Below are 20,946 nucleotides of genomic sequence, written 5' to 3'. Positions count from 1 at the left end.
TTCTCAACCTGTTGTTCCTCATGCTGTTCTTCAACAACAACCAAATCAACCATTGGTTTTATGCTTATTTCATTGGGTTGGAATTGTTGCACATCAAGGCTTACCTTGAAATTGTCGTTAGTGTTCTGAATGTCTGATGTCCCACCGTGCCCTGTAGCAAAGCGAGTGTAGCCTTCTGTCCGAGCAGCCCTTGCATTGTCTGTGCTGGGTATGTCTTGTAAAATCCAGGCGTGTTTGAGACAAAGCAAGGAGGTGGCTTCTTATGTAGTAGTATGTCAGATGAATTGTCTCTCCATTTCAGTACCCAGTGCAGTCCAGAATATAGTGGATGCAGTGCTATTTTGATTGCACCATCCCATAACATGATTTTCTTGCATTCTGCCAGAGCCTTGTGTACAAAACTTTTTGGTGAGCCTAGGGACTGGGACGGTGGTATTCTTATTCATGTGATGTGTTATTTCACTTTTGGACTAGGACTGGTAGCTCCACAGTGGGCATTGGTGTAATGCGGAGATGAATTCTGCTGATAGGTTGAGCAGATCACTGTATAAAATCTGTGCTAAAGTCTTCTTAAATGTGGAAAGAACACCCAATAGAACCCAGGCTGAGGACTCTGTCCACTGGTCCCTATAACACAAAACTGCTGCCTCGAGTGTTCAATGCCAGGATTTCACCAGTCCATTGCTCTGTAGATGGTAGGCTCTGGTGCTTAGCACTGAACACTGCAAAGGTTACATAGCTTGGAGAACAGTATGAACTCAGATTAGCGTCTCTGGTCAGTAGTGATGGATGCTGGGCAGTAGCAGCACAATATCCACAACTGCACAAATGGCGTCACCACCGTTTCCACCATTACATGCAGCAAGGGTGTCACCTTGACCCAACAAGTGATGCAGTCAGTCACAGAAAGAGTACACTGATAACCTTCCGACTCTGGTATTGGGCCAACCAGATTGAGGTGAACATTTTGTAACTGGCCTTTAGGATTTCTTATCACTCGTGCTTCTGATGTGCGTTGTGGGGTAACGTGTGAGTTGTGGTGCCATGGAAATATTCTAAGTTCGGAGTTGTTGTGACCATGCTGGGGTCTCTCGGCAGGCCACGGCTCGTCAGTGGGCACGTGGTGCCGAACATTAGCTGGGGTCCAGGGACTGCATGGCTGGGAATTCCATGGTGATGCTGTGTCGATGAAGGAGACATGCCAGGAGTGCCAAAGATCCACCATCTTACATGCCTGTAATTTATACCAATTTAGGTTTACACTAATAGCTTTCTAAAGACACTTCAATCGACAAAATCGGATGAACCATTTAGATTTTGGAAATCCATTGCTGGGTGTTACTTGTATAATTTACAGTCAGATACTAAACTTTAAACTAATAAAGATATTGAAAATCTGATTACACCATCAGAATCATTGTGCAAATAATGGTAATGTACATGTTTCTTTTTGAGGTATCATGATTCATCCAGTTACTGTTAATTTCCATATGAATTGTGAAATGTCTGCCTTCAAGGTTTCACAAAGTGCTACCATCTCCTCCCCGTAAAGGTGTCTGATGTGTATCTTGAAGTTTTCCCGGCGTATTGATTGGTCCATCATATTTCGGGCTTGTCAATCGTAGAACCGATGGATCTTTGGGGCACTCCGTCTACCGGAAGCTCACACACACAGATCTGTATTTGCAGGCGAAAAGCTGCCACCACCCTGCACAAACCATGGGTTTGCTGTGTACTCTGGTGCACCGGGCACATGTGGTATCTGATAAGGACAGCCTTCCTAAAGAATTAGAACATTTGCAATCCGTCTTCAGGGAGAATGGATATTCTACACGCCAAATCCGCACAGCTGTAACAAAGAAGAAATGTAAAGAGAAACAAGAAGAAGAAGACAAAGAGGTGGTCAGGTCCAGGGCGTTTCTTCCGTATGTGGGTAACCTCTCCTCTAAAATAGGAAGGATTTTAAAGAAGCATTGTGTTAAAGTGATCTTCCGACCACCTACGAAAATACCGGCTTTGCTTGGCTCTGTGAAGGACGATCTGGGTCTGAGGAAGGCGGGTATTTATAAGATCCCATGTCAATGTGGCAAATCCTACATTGGCCAAACTACTCGCACAGTACGGGAAAGATGCGTGGAGCATGAGCGCCACACACGTCTACTACAGCCCAACAAATCAGCCATAGCAGAACACTGTATTTCGACGGGACACTCCATGGATTATTGTGGAACAAAAATTTTAGCGACAACTAGATCTTTTTTGGAATCCATTATCAAGGAGTCCGTGGAGATACGATTGGCAAAAGATCTTATTAATCGAGATGGCGGCTTTCAGATGGATAAGGCATGGGATCCTGTAATGTCTTTAATCGCTTCACAGAGACATGGGTCTGCATCTAGTGCGACGGCTGACGAAAATTGATTTTATACTTTCGACTACCGCGCCTCAGCTGCGCGAAGGCGCTTTATGACAGATAGCGCAAATGTAGGTACACCACTATGCATGCGTGGCCCGCTTCTGCTGCAGAGCGCGCCAAATTAGATAGATGGCGCGATATTAGCCTTCTCCACTGCGCAGGCACCGCCGCGCCAATTTTCGGTATATATAGAACGACGCGCACCAGTAATCTTCAGTCTCGTACTCACCTGAAGATGGCTGCATGTTAGTTAGCCAAAATATCGTGATCCGGCTGCAAGCCCGAAATATGATGGACCAATCAATACGCCGGGAAAACTTCAAGATACATATGTTGTTGTTCATAACTAATTACATGGAGTAGGAATCTATTGTTTCCCTGTTATTCAACATTTATTTTATTTAATTACCTCGAGCAATTAAACAGAGAACTGACTCGCGGAGATAACATCTTGGACCTACTGATAACAAACAGACCTGAACTTTTCGACTCTGTAAGCGCAGAACAGGGAATCAGTGATCATAAGGCCGTTGCAGCATCCCTGAATATGGAAGTAAATAGGAATATAAAAAAAGGGAGGAAGGTTTATCTGTTTAGCAAGAGTAATAGAAGGCAGATTTCAGACTACCTAACAGATCAAAATGAAAATTTCTGTTCCGACACTGACAATGTTGAGTGCTTATGGAAAAAGTTCAAGGCAATCGTAAAATGCGTGTTAGACAGGTATGTGCCGAGTAAAACTGCGAGGGGCGGGAAAAACCCACTGTGGTTCAACAACAAAGTTAGGAAACTACTGCGAAAGCAAACAGAGCTTCACTCCAAGTTTAAACGCAGCCAAAACCTCTCAGACAAACAGAAGCTAAATGATGTCAAAGTTAGCATAAGGAGGGCTATGCGTGAAGCGTTCAGTGAATTCAAAAGTAAAATTCTATGTACCAGCTTGACAGAAAATCCTAGGAAGTTCTGGTCTTACGTTAAATCAGTAAGTGGCTCAAAACAGCATATCCAGACACTCCGGGATGATGATGGCATTGAAACAGAGGATGACAAGCGTAAAGCTGAAATACTAAACACCTTTTTCCAAAGCTGTTTCACAGAGGAAGACCGCACTGCAGTTCCTTCTCTAAATCCTCACACAAACGAAAAAATGGCTGACATCGAAATAAGTGTCCAAGGAATAGAAAAGCAGCAGGAACCACTCAACAGAGGAAAGTCCACTGGACCTGACGTGATACCAGTCCGATTCTACACAGAGTACGTGAAAGAACTTGCCTCCCTTCTAACAGCCGTGTACCGCAAGTCTCTAGAGGAACGGAAGGTTCCAAATGATTGGAAAAGAGCACAGGTAGTCCCAGTCTTCAAGAAGGGTCGTCGAGCAGATACGCAAAACTATAGACCTATATCTCTGACGTCGATCTGTTGTAGAATTTTAGAACATATTTTTTGCTCGCGTATCATGTCGTTTCTGGAAACCCAGAATCTACTCTGTAGGAATCAACATGGATTCCGGAAACAGCGATCGTGTGAGACCCAACTCGCTTTATTTGTTCATGAGACCTAGAAAATATTAGATACAGACTCCCAGGTAGATGCCACTTTCCTTGACTTCTGGAAGGCGTTTGATACAGTTCCGCACTGTCGCCTGATAAACAAAATAAGAGTCTACGGAATATCAGACCAGGTGTGTGGCTGAATTGAAGAGTTTTTAGCAAACAGAACGCAGCATGTTGTTCTCAATGAAGAGATGTCTACCTCTGGCGTGCCACAGGGGAGTGTTATGAGACCATTGCTTTTCACAATATACGAGGTGCATTCAAGTTCTAAGGCCTCCAATTTTTTTTCTCCGGACTGGACAGAGATAGAAACATGCGCATTGATTTAAAATGAGGCCGCGTTCATTGTCAATACGTCCCAGAGATGGCAGCACCGTACGGAAGATGGAATTTTACCGCCAGCAGCGAGAATGAGAACTGTTTCAAATACTTAAAATGGCGACGTTTTCCTTACTTGAACAGCGTGCAATCATTCGTTTTCTGAATTTGCGTGGTGTGAAACCAATTGAAATTCATCGACAGTTGAAGGAGACATGTGGTGATGGAGTTATGGATGTGTCGAAAGTGCGTTTCTGGGTGCGACAGTTTAATGAAGGCAGAACATCGTGTGACAACAAACCGAAACAACCTCGGGCTCGCACAAGCCGGTCTGACGACATGATCGAGAAAGTGGAGAGAATTGTTTTGGGGGATCGCCGAATGCCTGTTGAACAGATCGCCTGCAGAGTTGGCATTTCTGTGGGTTCTGTGCACACAATCCTGCATGACGACCTGAAAATGCAAAAAGTGTCATCCAGGTGGGTGCCACGAATGCTGACGGACGACCACATGGCTGCCCGTGTGTCATGTTGCCAAGCAATGTTGACGTGCAATGACAGCATGAATGGGACTTTCTTTTCGTCGGTTGTGACAATGGATGAGACGTGGATGCCATTTTTCAATCCAGAAACAAAGCGCCAGTCAGCTCAATGGAAGCACACAGATTCATCGCCACCAAAAAAATTTTGGGTAACCGCCAGTGCTAAAAAAATTATGGTGTCCATGTTCAGGGACAGCGAGGGCGTAATCCTTACCCATTGCGTTCCAAAGGGCACTACGGTAACAGGTGCATCCTACGAAAATGTTTTGAAGAACAAATTCCTTCCTGCACTGCAACAAAAACGTCCGGGAAGGGCTGTGCGTGTGCTGTTTCACGAAGACAACGCACCCGCACATCGAGCTAACGTTACGCAACAGTTTCTTCGTGATAACAACTTTGAAGTGATTCCTCATGCTCCCTACTCACCTGACCTGGCTCCTAGTGACTTTTTGCTTTTTCCAACAATGAAAGACACAATCCGTGGCCGCACATTCACCAGCCGTGCTGCTATTGCCTCAGCGATTTTCCAGTGGTCAAAACAGACTCCTAAAGAAGCCTTCGCCGCTGCCATGGAATCATGACGTCAGCGTTGTGAAAAATGTGTACGTCTGCAGGGCGATTACGTTGAGTAGTAACGCCAGTTTCCTCGATTTCGGGTGAGTAGTTCATTAGAAAAAAAAATCGGAGGCCTTAGAACTTGAATGCACCTCGTATATAAATGATGTAGTAGATAGTGTCGGAAGTTCCATGTGGCTTTTCACGGATGATGCTGTAGTACACAGAGAAGTGCAGCATTAGAAAATTGCAACGAAATGCAGGAAGATCTGCAGTGGATAGGCACTTGGTGCAGGGAGTGGCAACTGACCCTTAACATAGACAAATGTAATGTATTGTGAATACATAGAAAGAAGGATCCTTTATTGTATGATTATATGATAGCAGAGCAAACACTGGTAGCAGTTACTTCTGTAAAATATCGGGGCGTGTGCGTGTGGAACGACTTGAAGTGGAATGATCATATAAAATTAATTGTTGGTAAGGCGGGAGCCAGGTTAAGATTCATTGGGAGAGTCCTTAGAAAATGTAGTCCATCAACAAAGGAGGTGGCTCACAAAACACTCATTTGACCTATACTTGAGTATTGCTCATCAGTTTGGGATCCGTACCAGGTCGGGTTGACGGAGGAGATAGAGAAGATCCAAAGAAGAGCAGCACATTTCGTCACAGGGTTATTTGGTAAGCATTATAGCATTATGGAGATGTTTAGCAAACTCAAGTGGCAGACTCTGCAAGAGAGGCACTCTGCATCGCGGTGTAGCTTGCTGTCCAGGTTTCGAGAGGGTGCGTTTCTGGATGAGGTATAGAATGTATTGCTTCATCCTACTTATACCTCCCGAGGAAATCACGAATGTAAAATCAGAGAGATTCGAGCACGCACGGAGGCTTTCTGGCAGTCGTTCTTCCCGCAAACCATATGCGACTGGAACAGGAAAGGGAGGTAATGACAGTGGCACGTAAAGTGCCCTCCGCCACACACCGTTGGGTGTCTTGCAGAGTATAAATGTAGATGTAGATCGACAGCAGTAAGTGTTTTGCAGAAATTTACCACATTCTCAAAAGTACTTCTACTATCGAACTCACCATTTAAAGTCGCTAGGATAGTACCTGCAGATTTTATTTAATTGCAGTCTTTCATTTATAAATTTCTACATTGCATTCATAATTTCCAAGTGATAGGAACCTTCGACCATTCGATTCATGTGTATACTCATATTGTATACTGTAGACTCAGCAGTATTTGGCTTGTAATGTGGCAACTACATATCCCAGCCTCTAGACAACAAAACCAGCCAAAAACTTCTAATATTTCAACTCTGAGTCGAAGGGTACGTAGTCGGGGGCCACCACACTACATCATTTCATCATCATATCTGAAAGCCCGCAGCTTGTTGACCAGTCTTGCATCGTTGGAAAGTTGTGCAGATTTGAGTCCACAGTTTGCTGTCTTGCTTCCAATCAGGCCAGACAAATCAGAACCATAATAACAAGTGTAGTAGCAGGACATACTCCTGGATGAAATAGTCAGTGCAAGCTATTGAAGACAGTCTTTCTCACATTTAGCGCAACTAGCAGTCAGAGCAGTGTTACGGTACATCACACCAGACTTGTGTGGAGGAATCGAGGAATCACAGATGGTGCACCGCTCATAGTATCTTTTAAAAGAGTGCAGGTATGGGGATCCTGTTGTTGAGCCTTGGTGAGTTTGTCATAATTGATGTCAACTAACAGTGCATTTTCTCAAGACAGGTAATCCACCACAACACTGTCTTCACTCTTGAGGTGTTTAACATCAGTGGTTAATTATGCAACATAATCAAGGTAGTGGAAACAATATGGAGAACAATCTTTTACCAGACTGAGTATGGAATCTGCTAGCAGACGTTGGTCTGTGTAAATTGTAAGTGGTCTGCCCTCAACATAGTGCTTGAAGTGTCACACTGCCTCGTACATGGCTAGCAGTTCTTGATCATAAGCTGACCACTTACAGTGAGACTCGGTTAGCTTCTGTGAGAAGAAACGTAATGTTTGTAGCTCACCCACACTGTCTGCTAAAGTAGCTGCACAAATTGCAGTTTCACTCATGTCACAGTTAATTGACAAAGGAGCCGTCAAGATCTGATAGGCTAATGTAGTATGTAGCATGCTGAGCTTACTGTGGTCAAAGGTCAGTTACATTTTGGGAGACCAAGTGAGAGACAGGTTGCCTTGTGTGTTTTTTCCAGCCTATGTATCCATCAACACTGCCTGTATGGCTGCCACTTGTGGCATGTGATGTCTATAAAAATTAATCATGCTGAGCAATTGCTAAAACTCTTGATAGTTCCTGGACTGTGCGATTTGACAGATGAGCTCTAGTGCTGGGTCATGAGTCGAACCCAGTTCAACTGATGGAGTGTTCTGGAAATGTCACTTTGGATTGTCCAAGTTGGCACTTGTCATCATTCATCACTACTCTGAAATGTTCAAGGTCTCAAAAATGTTCCCCATTCTCTTGCAGAGGGGCCAAAAAACCTAAAATCTTGTCCAAGTATGAGAAACAGAATGAAATGTTTGTATGTTAGTTGCGTGTTCCATTGATCAATCTAAGGGTGCCATTATGATATGGAATGTGTCAAGTGCATAGGAAATGCACACATCAATCAAGTTTTTTTTTAACTTAAATTTTTTTTATTACTTACCCCATTCCCTTAAGTGGCACAAACTGTGTATATTATACCTATAGGTTTATTTATTCCTATTCAAGAATTTATCTATGGCATAGAAGGATTTGTCAAGGAGATATGATTTCAATTTATTTTTAAAACTATTACAGATGTCTGTCAGACATTTTATTTTGTCTGGTAATTTATCGAAAAGTTTTACAGCAGCATATTTTACCCCTTTCTGTGCCAAAGATAGGTTAAGTAGATGATAGTGTAAGTCTTTCTTTCTTTCTTCTGGTATTAGAAACATGAATGTCACTATTGTTTTTAAACTGGTCCATGTTGTTGAGAACAAATTTTATTACAGAGTAAATGTACTTTGAGACTGTTGTAAGAAATCCTAAATTTTAAACAGATGCCTAAAAGATGTGTGACTATGAGCCCCACACATTATTCTAACCACTTTCCGTTGAGCAGTGAATACATTTTGCCCAGGTGTTGAGTTGCCCCAAAATATTATTCTGTATGACATCAGAGAGTGAACATATGCAAAGTATGTTAGGTTGTTAATTTCTATATTCTCAAGATTATCAATTATTTTGGTTGCAAAAGTTGCTGAACCTAGTCACTTTAAGAGATCCAAAATACGAATTTTCCAATTAAGATCCTTATCTTCATGTACACCCAAAAACTTAGCATGACAGAGAATTGAGGAGAACTTTATCTACAAAATGTTGTCATATCTGAGCTGCATGTTTCCAGACTGTGCAACATGAACGATAATTTATAGAGCTTTAATGGTGTTATTTTTGCAGTTTTGGGTCTGTCCTTGGCGGCCACAGGAATTTGGAGTTAAGCTTCTAAAGAAGTATGGAATGCTGAACATGGAAGCATCTGCTAAGATCTGAGTAAAGTCTTGGATGTTCGATGTTGGGTAACGGTCATGTCCTGTGCAGGCATTCAGGGCCCAATAATCACCACATTATTTGTATGTTCTGTCTTTCTTAGGAACTAAAAGTTTGGGGAAAGCCCACAGGCTGTCCGACAGCCTGGCTATGCCTGCTTAAGATAATTCATTGATAGCAGTTTTGGCTGCTCATTGTCCATCTGATGCCAATCTGCATGTTTTGTTGTAAGCCGATGGACTTGATACGATGTTAATTTTGTGCATAGTGTTGTGACTAGTGTGTGTCTGTTTATAAATCACACACATCATGTGGAGAACATGGGGGGCATACACAGGGGATGCATGCACATCCTTAGAAAAGATCACTGTACTGACCTGCATCTGTGGTGGGTTGTGCAGTGCAGTACACCCTGACTGTCCATATGTACCATTCACTGACATCATGGTGAGTGATTTCTTGTCCATGCTGGGTATTTGCAGATAATGGTGCTATTCCTGCTGTAACCAGTGTAGGTAAGATTGTGTGGCATCCAGTTCCCTTCCTAATGGAAGTATTTGAGTTTTCAATTCTAAATTCTCATTCTGTAGCCTGAGTCTCTCTTTTTTTTCATTCTTCATAACTCCCCATCACTGTTTTTAATTCAAAGTCGGGAGTCATTAAGTAGCTGAATATGTAGACATCGTACATAGAGACTGAAGGGGGTTGTACTATAATACAGGATGTATCGAAAAGAATCATCCGATTTGGCACATTTATATTTCGGAAACTAATAAACATATACAATGAATTTTGTTTTTTGATTAATGGAAATTCGGAGTTTTGTTTCATACCTTTTCATAGGAGTTCAATATGCCCCCCTTGAGCTGCATGGCATATGTCAATGCGGTATTCAAAATTGTTCCCACACCACAGTGAGCATGTCTTGAGTTACAGCTTCCACAGCTACTGTTATGCAATGTCTCAATTTGTTGTTGGTAATGGAGGCACATAAACAGAGTCTTTTATAAACCCACACAAGAAATAATCACATACAGTCAGGTCCAGTGACCTTGGAGGCCAGTAATGTAAGGCTGAATCATTTGGTCCAGTGCAACCAATCCATCATTTGGTAATCCTTTGATTTAAAAATTCTCGCACTTCCAGATGCTGCTACCCAGAGGGAACCACGTAAAACTCGAGAGTTTGCTCTTTCCAACAGTACATTGTTCATGCACTTATCTCAAATAACATAATAGTTACGATTTTTTAAAATCGGATGATTCTTTTTGACACACCCTGTAGTTCCCTCCTAAGCCGCATTGAATTACTGACTCTCATACTGGTTTGCCTGAGGATACCTTCTCATCGGGTCAGGACAGAATTGAAATCAATGGAGAAAATCTGCATCCAAGACTGGTTCACCAGTACCTTCGACCACAAATTGCTGTGTAAATTTCTTGTGAAACCCAAGGGCCATGGTGCGTGTGACAATTCCAAATAGCCTGATACACATATTGTTTGCTGCATGCAGTTTGGTGGCAGATGTCGTAAGTTTCATTTGTGGTTGTTCTCCGGGAATGGTGCTCATTTCAGAGCCAATGTTGATAAGGAAACATTGATTTGTTGAGATGTCTAACACGAACAGTATAATACTGTCACTTGTAAACAGGGCAAAACTAGCTTGGCCTAAGTGCTTGAGCAGTAGGTGATTTTAAAGAGTGTAGCGATCCAGAATGGCTATTGCAGACTGCGTGTTACTTTTGGTGATTGTGTGGTGTGAACAGTCACATGCCTGGTTGCCGAAATGAGTGTGAAACCAACAAGGCTCTGGCCGCACACTCTCAGTGTTGTGAGAAATGTAAGTGTTCGCCACTGGTGTGGCAGTTGTGGATGAATGAAGTTACCATCCTCACAGTGGATGCTAGTGACGTCACTCTTGTAAGTGTACATAATCACTCAGGTCTCATCGGCTGCTTGGAGCATTGTACCAGAAATGTACTGGTGGCAGTTATTATTGTCCATCACATCTGATTACTGTTGTTGCTGTAGAAAGGCAAAAGGTATTTCAGCCGGGAATAATCTGTGTTCTTTCGTTTTGTTTTAATGAAAAATCATCGGTGACTGTTTCCGAGACGTAATTTGAGTAACCAGAGCATGCTGTCTGGTATGAGAATCAAGTTTCACTTCCTTACATGGCTACACTCCAGACAAATACCTTCAGAAAAAGACTTCCTAACACTTAAACTGATATTAGATGTTAACAAATTTCAACATGGTTTTCTTGCTATTGCCAGTCTACATTTGACATTCTATCTACTTCAGCCATCATTACTTTTGTTGCCTTGCTTCAACTTATTTCTTCTCCATGTATTTTAATACCTACTCCAAATTTTTCTTTTGTTTCCCTTACTGCTTGCTCAATATACACATTGAATAACATTGGGGAGAGGCTACAACCCTGTCTCACTCCCTTCCCAACCATTGCTCCCCTTTCATGCCCCTCGACTATTATAACTGCCATTTGGTTCCTGTAGAAATTGTAAATAGCCTTTCACTACCTGTATTTTACCCCTGCCACCTTCAGAATTTGAAAGAGAGTATTCCAGTCAACATTGTCAAAAGCTTTCTCTAAGTCTACAAATGCTAGAAACATAGGTTTGCCTTTTCTTAATCTAGCTTCTAAGATAAGTAGTAGGGTCAGTATTGCCGCATGTGTTCCAATATTTCTACGGAATCCAAAATGATCTTCCCCGAGGTCGGCTTCTACCAGTTTTGCCATTCATCTGTAAAGAATTCGTCTTAGTATTTTGCAGCCGTGACTTATTAAACTAATAGTTTGGTAATTTTTGCTTCTGTCAACACCTGCTTTCTTTGGGATTGGAATTATTATATTCTTTTTGAAGTGTGAGGGTATTTTGCCTGTCTCATACATTTTGCTCATCAGATGGTAGAGTTTTGTCAGGACTGGCTCTCCCAAGGCTGTCAGTAGTTCTAATTGACTGTTGTCTACTCTGGGGCCTTGTTTCGACTTAGGTCTTTCAGTGCTCTGTCAAATTCTTCATGCAGTATCATATCTTCCATTTCATCTTCATCTACGTCCTCTTCAATTTCCATAATATTGCCCTCAAGTATATCACCCTTGTATAGACCCAATATATACTCCTTCCACCTTTCTGCTTTCCCTTCTTTGTGTAGAACTGGGTTTCCATATGAGCTCTTGATATTCATACAAGTGGTTCTCTTTTCTCCAAAGGTCTCTCTAATTTTCCTGTAGGCAGTATCTGTCTTACCCCTAGTGAGATAAGCCTCTACATCCTTACATTTGTCCTCTAGCCCTCCCTGCGTGGCCATTTTGCACTTCCTGTTGATCTCATTTTTTAGACATTTGTATTCCTTTTTACCTGCTTCATTTTTATATTTTCTCCTTTCATCAATTAAATTCAATATTTCTTCTGTTACCCAAGGATTTCTACTAGCCCTCATCTTTTTACCTACTTGATCCTCCGCTGCCTTCACTACTTTATCCCTCAAAGCTACTCATTCTTCTTCTACTGTATTTCTTTCCCCCATTCTTGTCAATTGTTCCCTTATGCTCTCCCTGAAACTCTCTACAACCTCTGGTTCTTTCAGTTTATCCAGGTCCCATCTCCTCAAATTCCCACCTTTTTGCAGTTTCTTCAGTTTTAATCTACAGTTCATAACCAATAGATTGTGGTCAGAGTCCACATCTTCCACTGGAAATGCCTTACAATTTAAAACCTGGTTACTAAATCTATATCTTACCATTATATAATCTATCTGAAACCTTCCAGTGTCTCCAGGCTTCTTCCATGTATACAATCTTCTTTCATGATTCTTAAACCAAATGTTAGCTATGATTAAATTATGCTATGTGCAATATTCTATCAGGTGGCTTCCTCTTTCATTTCTTCCCCCACATCCATATTCACCTACTACGTTTCCTTCTCTTCCTTTTCCTACTCTTGAATTCCAGTCACCCATGACTATTAAATTTTAGTCTCCCTTCACTACCTGAATAATTTCATTTATCTCATCATATATTTCTTCAATTTCTTCATCACCTGCAGAGCTAGTTGGCATGTAAACTTGTACTACTATAGTAGGTGTGGGCTTCATGTCTATCTTGGCCACAATAAGGCGTTCACTATGCTGTTTATAGTAGCTTACGTGCACTCCTATTTTTTTATTCATTATTAAACCTACTCCTGCATTACCCCTATTAGATTTCGTATTTATGACTCTGTATTCACCTGACCAAAGGTCTTGTTCCTCCTGCCACCGAACTTCTCTACTTCCCACTATATCTAACTTTAACCTATCCATTTCCCTTTTTAAATTTTCCAGCCTACCTGCCCGATAAAGGGATCTGACATTCCACGCTCCAATCCATAGAACGCCAGTTTTCTTTCTCCTGATAACAATGTCCTCTTGAGTATTCCCGCCCGGAGAAACAAAAACTTTGAGGTTTGATGATGACATTGTAATTCTGGCAGAGGCAGCAAGGACCTGGAAGAGCAATTGAACGGAATGGACAGAGTCTTGAAAGGATGGTATAAGATGAACATCAACAAAAGCAAAAAGAGGATAATGTAATGTAATCGAATTAAATCAGGTGATGCTGAGGAAATTAGATTAGGAAACGAGACAGTTAAAGAAATAGAGTTTTGCTATTTGGGGAGCAAAATAACAGATGATGGTCAAAGTAGAGAGGATATAAGATGTAGACTGGTGATGGCAAGGAAAGCATTTCTGAAGAAGAGGAATTTGTTAATATCCAGTACAGATTTAAGTGCCGGGAAGTCTTTTCTGAAAGTATTTGTATCGAGTGTAGCCGTGTATGGAAGTGAAATATGGCGAAAAATACACTCCTGGAAATTGAAATAAGAACACCGTGAATTCATTGTCCCAGGAAGGGGAAACTTTATTGACACATTCCTGGGGTCAGATACATCACATGATCACACTGACAGAACCACAGGCACATAGACACAGGCAACAGAGCATGCACAATGTCGGCACTAGTACAGTGTATATCCACCTTTCGCAGCAATGCAGGCTGCTATTCTCCCATGGAGACGATCGTAGAGATGCTGGATGTAGTCCTGTGGAACGGCTTGCCATGCCATTTCCACCTGGCGCCTCAGTTGGACCAGCGTTCGTGCTGGACGTGCAGACCGCGTGAGACGACGCTTCATCCAGTCCCAAACATGCTCAATGGGGGACAGATCCGGAGATCTTGCTGGCCAGGGTAGTTGACTTACACCTTCTAGAGCACGTTGGGTGGCACGGGATACATGCGGACGTGCATTGTCCTGTTGGAACAGCAAGTTCCCTTGCCGGTCTAGGAATGGTAGAACGATGGGTTCGATGACGGTTTGGATGTACCGTGCACTATTCAGTGTCCCCTCGACGATCACCAGTGGTGTACGGCCAGTGTAGGAGATCGCTCCCCACACCATGATGCCGGGTGTTGGCCCTGTGTGCCTCGGTCGTATGCAGTCCTGATTGTGGCGCTCACCTGCACGGCGCCAAACACGCATACGACCATCATTGGCACCAAGGCAGAAGTGACTCTCATCGCTGAAGACGACACGTCTCCATTCGTCCCTCCATTCACGCCTGTCGCGACACCACTGGAGGCGGGCTGCACGATGTTGGGGCGTGAGCGGAAGACGGCCTAACGGTGTGCGGGACCGTAGCCCAGCTTCATGGAGACGGTTGCGAATGGTCCTCGCCGATACCCCAGGAGCAACAGTGTCCCTAATTTGCTGGGAAGTGGCGGTACGGTCCCCTACGGCACTGTGTAGGATCCTACGGTCTTGGCGTGCATCCATGTGTCGCTGCGGTCCAGTCCCAGGTTGACGGGCACGTGCACCTTCCGCCGACCACTGGCGACAACATCGATGTACTGTGGAGACCTCACGCCCCACATGTTGAGCAATTCGGCGGTACGTCCACCCGGCCTCCCGCATGCCCACTATACGCCCTCGCTCAAAGTCCGTCAACTGCACATACGGTTCACTTCCACGCTGTCGCGGCATGCTACCAGTGTTAAAGACTGCGATGGAGCTCCGTATGCCACGGCAAACTGGCTGACACTGACGGCGGCGGTGCACAAATGCTGCGCAGCTAGCGCCATTCGACGGCCAACACCACGGTTCCTGGTGTGTCCGCTGTGCCGTGCGTGTGATCATTGCTTGTACAGCCCTCTCGCAGTGTCCGGAGCAAGTATGGTGGGTCTGACACACCGGTGTCAATGTGTTCTTTTTTCCATTTCCAGGAGTGTAGTTTAGACAAGGAGAGAATAGAAGCTTTCGAAATGGGGTGCTACAGAAGAATGCTGAAGATTAGATGGGTAGATCACACAACTAATGAGGAGGTATTGAATAGAATTGGAGAGAAAAGAAATTTGTGGCACTACTTGACTAGAAGAAGGGATCGGTTGGTAGGACATGTTCTGAGGCATCAAGGGCTCACCAATTTAGTACTGGAGAGAAGCATGGAGGTTAAAAATTGTAGAGGGAGACCAAAGGATGAACACACTAAGGAGATTCAGAAGGATGTAGGCTGCAGTGGTTACTCGAAGATGAAGAGGCTTGCACAGGATATAGTAGCATGGAGAGCTGCATCAAACCAGTCTCTGGACTGAAGACCACAACAACAACAACAACAACAATATAATTATGCCATCAGCAAATATCACAGTTTTTGGAATGCGTTTCAATGAAAGACTTTGATGAAGAACTTTTATGTAGGTCAGGAAAGTGATGAGGCTAAGTGCTGAACATTGTGGGAACACCATACATAATGTTTCTTCACATTGAAATTAGCTTAATTCCTGTGGCAAAAGTGTGACCCTGTGTCTTCTGTTGGATAAAGCGTGCAAGGGAGGGTGCTTTTAATGCCATAACATTTTAATTTCCCTAATAGAATTTTATGATCTACACAATCAAAAGACTTGGCAAAGGCAGAGAAAATGCCAACTGGGTACTTTTTATGTCTAGTTCTATCATAACTGAATTTGTGAGATCACTTGTTGATGTTTCTGTAGGTAATCCCTTATATAAACCAAACTGAGCTTTTGTTAAAAGATTTTGTTTAGAAAGCGATGCCCTGTTATAAGCTACACTACTGGCCATTAAAATTACTACACCACGAAGATGACATGCTACAGACACGAAATTTAACTGACAGGAAGAATATGCTGTGATATGCAAATGATTATCTTTTCAGAGCATTCACACAAGGTTAGTGCCAGTGGCGACTCCTACAACATGCTGACATGAGGAAAGTTTCCAAGCGATTTCTCATACACAAACAGCAGTTGACCGGCGTTGCCTGGTGAAATGTTGTTGTGATGCCTCGTGTAAGGAGGGGAAATGCGTACCATCATGTTTCTGACTTTGATAAATGTCGGATTGTAGCCTATCACCATTGTGGTTTTTCGTATCGTGACATTGCTGCTCGCAATAGTCGAGATCCAGTGACTGTTAGCAGAATATGGAATCTGTGCATTCAAGAAGGTAATATGGAACGCCGTGCTCGATCCCAACGGCCTCGTATCACTAGCAGTCGAGATGACAGACATCTTATCCGCATGGCTGTAATGGATCGTGCATCCACATCTCGATCCCTGAGTCAACAGATGGGGACGTGTGCAAGACAACAACCATCTGCACGGACAGTTCGAAGACGTTTGAAGCAGCATGGCTGCGGTTACCCTTGACGCTGCATCACAGACAGGAGCACCTGTGATGGTGTACTCAACGATGAACCTGGGTGCACGAATGGCAAAACGTCATTTTTTCGGATGAATCCAGATTCTGTTTACAGCATCATGATGGTCGCATCCGTGTTTGGCGACATCGTGGTGAACGCACATTGGAAGCTTGTATTCGTCATCGCCATACTGGCATATCACCCGGCGTGATGGTATGGGGTGCCATTGGTTACACGTCTCGGTCACCTCTTGTTCGCATTGACGGCACTTTGAACAGCGGACGTTACATTTCAGATGTGTTACGACCCGTGGCTCTATCCTTCATTCGATCCCTGTGAAACCCTACATTTCAGCGGGATAATGCACGACCGCATGTTGCAGGTCCTGCACGGCCTTTCTGGATACAGAAAATGTTCGACTGCTGCACTGGTCAGCACATTCTCCAGATCTCTCACCAACTGAAAACATCTGGCCAATGGTGGCCCAGCAATTGGCTCATCACAACAAGCCAGTCACTACTCTTGATGAACTGTGGTATCATGTTGAAGCTGCATGGGCAGCTGTACCTGTACACGCCATCCAAGCTCTGTTTGATTCAATGCCCAGGCGTATCAAGGCCGTTATTACGGCCAGAGGTGGTTGTTCTGGGTACTGATTTCTCAGGATCTATGCACCCAAATTGTGTGATAACGTAATCACATGTCAGTTCTAGTATAATATATCTGTCCAATGAATTCCTGTTTATCATCTGCATTTCTTCTTGGTCTAGCAATTTTAATGACCAGTAGTGTACTTTCTCAATGATTTATGAGTACATGAGAATTGCAGACCTGGATCTACAGGGTGTGAAAAATAAAACTACATGTAAAAAATATTTGAGCATTTGGAAAAGATTTAAAAACTTTTTTGTGACAGATGTGCTACAGGCACACCACTTCCCTACTAGAGGTCAATGAAGGTTTTGATACTGGTGAAGTCCAGACCAGAGCTAGTGTTCAAACTGCTGTGTGATGAATACTGCTTTAGAGATGTTGCAGAAAATGTTGTCCATTTACATTAATGCACAAATGGCATCTGCATACTAATAATTATCTAGCACATGTAAAACTCCGTGAATGTCTTTCCAGTTTACTTTATATTAATTTTTGTAGCTATCAGACTATCTGACTCAACTATGGGAGCTTTACATGGAGGACATGCTTTGTTATGAAATAAACCTGTGTTCCTAATACGGACAGGTGTGTCTCATATTTTTAAATGTTAAAGTTATTCAGTTGAAAAATGGTAAATGTGAATTTGCAATAATAACAGTAAAAATCAAATTGCTGCTTTATTGTTCCTTTTGCAAGAAATACACTTCCCTATCAATGCCTAAACCCGTCCGTTTTGTGTTAAGAACACCACATCCCATTGTATTTTCAACAGCCAAGATAAGATCCTGCTTTTAGACAACAGTGGAGTATACAAAATTACCTGTTTTGATTATGACAAATTCTACAATGGATAGTCAGGCAGACACATAGAACTAGGCTGGCTGAACATGAACACAGTTAGAGGTTGCAGAATTCTGACTCCACTTTTGCTGAGTATGTACTGAGTGAGTGTCACAACTACCAACCAGAGTCCTATGACCTTCACTTAGCAAACAAAAGCCAAAAACTCAACCTGTTGGAAGCCCTGGAAGTTAACAAACATCTAGCTTACAGTCCAGATCTAATCTTAAATGACCAGTCACAGCTTAACAGCTCCCCTCTCCAAAACTTCACATAATCCTCTCTGTTTTTCATTACTTCCCACACTGTCTGTTGCTACATATTCTGCCCCCCCCCCCCTCCCACATTTTCCTGTACTCACTGATTCTTTTATTTTATTGAAATTGTTTATGTTATCCATATAGACTGTAGCTACAATTGTTAAGTCCGACTTTAGCTGGTTTGGTTCATTTATTTAATGCAAACTGTTACAGATGCACAGTTTTGATTATAGTGTTAATGTTTTTCCTGTTTGCTCCTTTTCTATTTATATATTATTCTACTTCTTATTTTTAAAAATGCAGTACCACCACACTCTCAAAGATGCCATTTTCTGTATGTTCCCTCACACTTCTCCATTTTCCTGGATTTATTCATTTCTGTTTATCTTATTGATATTGGTTAAGTTTCTTGCACAGTCTGTAGTTACATTGATAATTCTTTCTTCTTTTAATTGGTTTGTGTATCACTCTCCATGTTTCATGCTTCCTGAAGTAACCCTGTCAAGTACTAATTTTATTCCATTGGTTTTGTTTATTAGTGTAAACTGTTATGTAGGCTTGTTGTTCCAGTTTTTTGTTAATGTTTTTTCCTGTTTACTCTGTTTATACTGTCAAAGATGTTATTTTTACTGTATGTTAAAGCTTTAATCTAGATGTGTAACTTCTTTTCCAATCTCATTTACTTCTTTGGTGACAATAGTCAGAAAATGCCTGAAGGCATCCTTGTAAGGTGAAAATTGCTTAACACAATAAAAGTAATACTGTACAACAAAAGCAAACTGGCACCTTTCATTTATTATAATGTTGCTTTACTAAGAACCGATGGAAGATTCAGTTTACATGACTACATTTGTCCCAAACCACCACTGGCATTGACATTCCTGGGCAACTGACCATCGTTAATTTTTCTTTTCTGGTGCCATTCTGATGCAGGGGAAACCAAAATGCTCAGACTCAGTTAGTTCACCTCCCATTTTATTTAAATGTCACTAACAATTTGAGAAAGATGACTTCCCAGAAAATACTTTTTTTTTACCTAAAATAATTACTAGGAAACAAATATGAGGGTAATCTCAAAAGTAAGGTCTTCTATTTCTTTATAGGTACATAGACCTGTTTATTTCTACAATGGTTTACATCAGTTTACAGCTTGAACATTTAGCTATTTCTTGACATAATCAACATTTCTGTCAATGCATTGTTGTATATGCTGTGGCAATTTTTGTATGCTGATGTCATACCAGCACGCCACCATACTGTTCAGACAGTTATGAACCTCTTCTTTCACCTCGTCGTTGGAGCTGAATCGCTTTCTGGCCAAATGTTCTTTTAGCCTAGGGAACAAGTGATAGTGACTGGGTGCCAAGTCAGGACTACAGGGTGGGTGGGTGATTTTATGTTCCACTGAAACTGTTACAGGAGAGCAACAGTTTGCCGAGCGATGTGTGGGCGAGCGTTGTCATGGAGAATGTGTATGCCCTTGCTCAACATTCCTCTTCTCCAGTTCTGAATTGCCCATTTGAGTTTTTTCAGTCTCACAGTACCTGTAAGCATTAATTGTGATCCCAGTGGGCATAAAGTCAACCAACAATACCTCTTTCTGATCCCAAAAAACGGTTGTCATGACTTTACCAGCAAACTGTGTTTGTTTGAATTTCCGCAGGTTTGGCAAAGAAGGATACCGCCACTGGCGTGATTGTTGCTTGTTCTCATGTGTAAAGTGGTATGCCCAGGTTTCGTCACCCATGACAATTGAGTCCAGAAAGTTGTCCTGTTCAGCTGAAAGGCAGTGAAGAAATGTGCAGGATGCCTCAACTCGTTGCCGCCTATGGTCCTCAGTTAGCATGCGTGGCACCTATCTTGCGAACACCTTCCGGTAATTCAATATTTCCGTTAAAATTCTGGGAGCGGTGCTTCGGGAAACCTCAGGAACCAACGTGCAGAGATCATCCAGGGTGATCCGCCGATCTTCAAGCATGCTTTGCTCAACCTTCAGCACTGTCTCCTCAGAAATTGACGGTCTCCTGCTCCTTTGTTCGTCGTGAATTTCGGTCTGACCAGCTGCAAACTCTCTACACCATTTACGAACATTTTTGACATCCATGCACGACTCACCATACACTTCCGTCAATTGGCGATGGATTTCAATCAGCGCACTGCCCTTTGCATTCAAAAACCGAATAACTATGCGCAATTTGAATTTGGTGGTAACATCCAACGGGAGCTCCATTCTCAATGGCTGGCAAGCCAAGACTGAGTGCCTCAACACAGCGTGTGCATGTTTACACACAGCACGTGAAGCACTCTTCATAACAGTGTGACCAATTGCTGGTTGGTTGGTTTGTGGTTTGTGCTATGGTCATCGGTCCCATGACCAACTGCCACACAAACAGAGTTCTGTACTTAAAATTACCCTCATACCTTGTCTCACATCAGCAGTCAAAAATTCTAACAACTAAATCATAAAGATCTCGCAAAATAATAACTTCACATTAAAGTTTATTGTGTCAAAAATAATGCCAGATGAAAGATAT

This window comes from Schistocerca nitens, chromosome 2, assembly GCF_023898315.1.
Source record: "Schistocerca nitens isolate TAMUIC-IGC-003100 chromosome 2, iqSchNite1.1, whole genome shotgun sequence".
Lineage (NCBI taxonomy): Eukaryota > Metazoa > Arthropoda > Insecta > Orthoptera > Acrididae > Schistocerca > Schistocerca nitens.
This window is presented reverse-complemented; position numbering follows the sequence as displayed.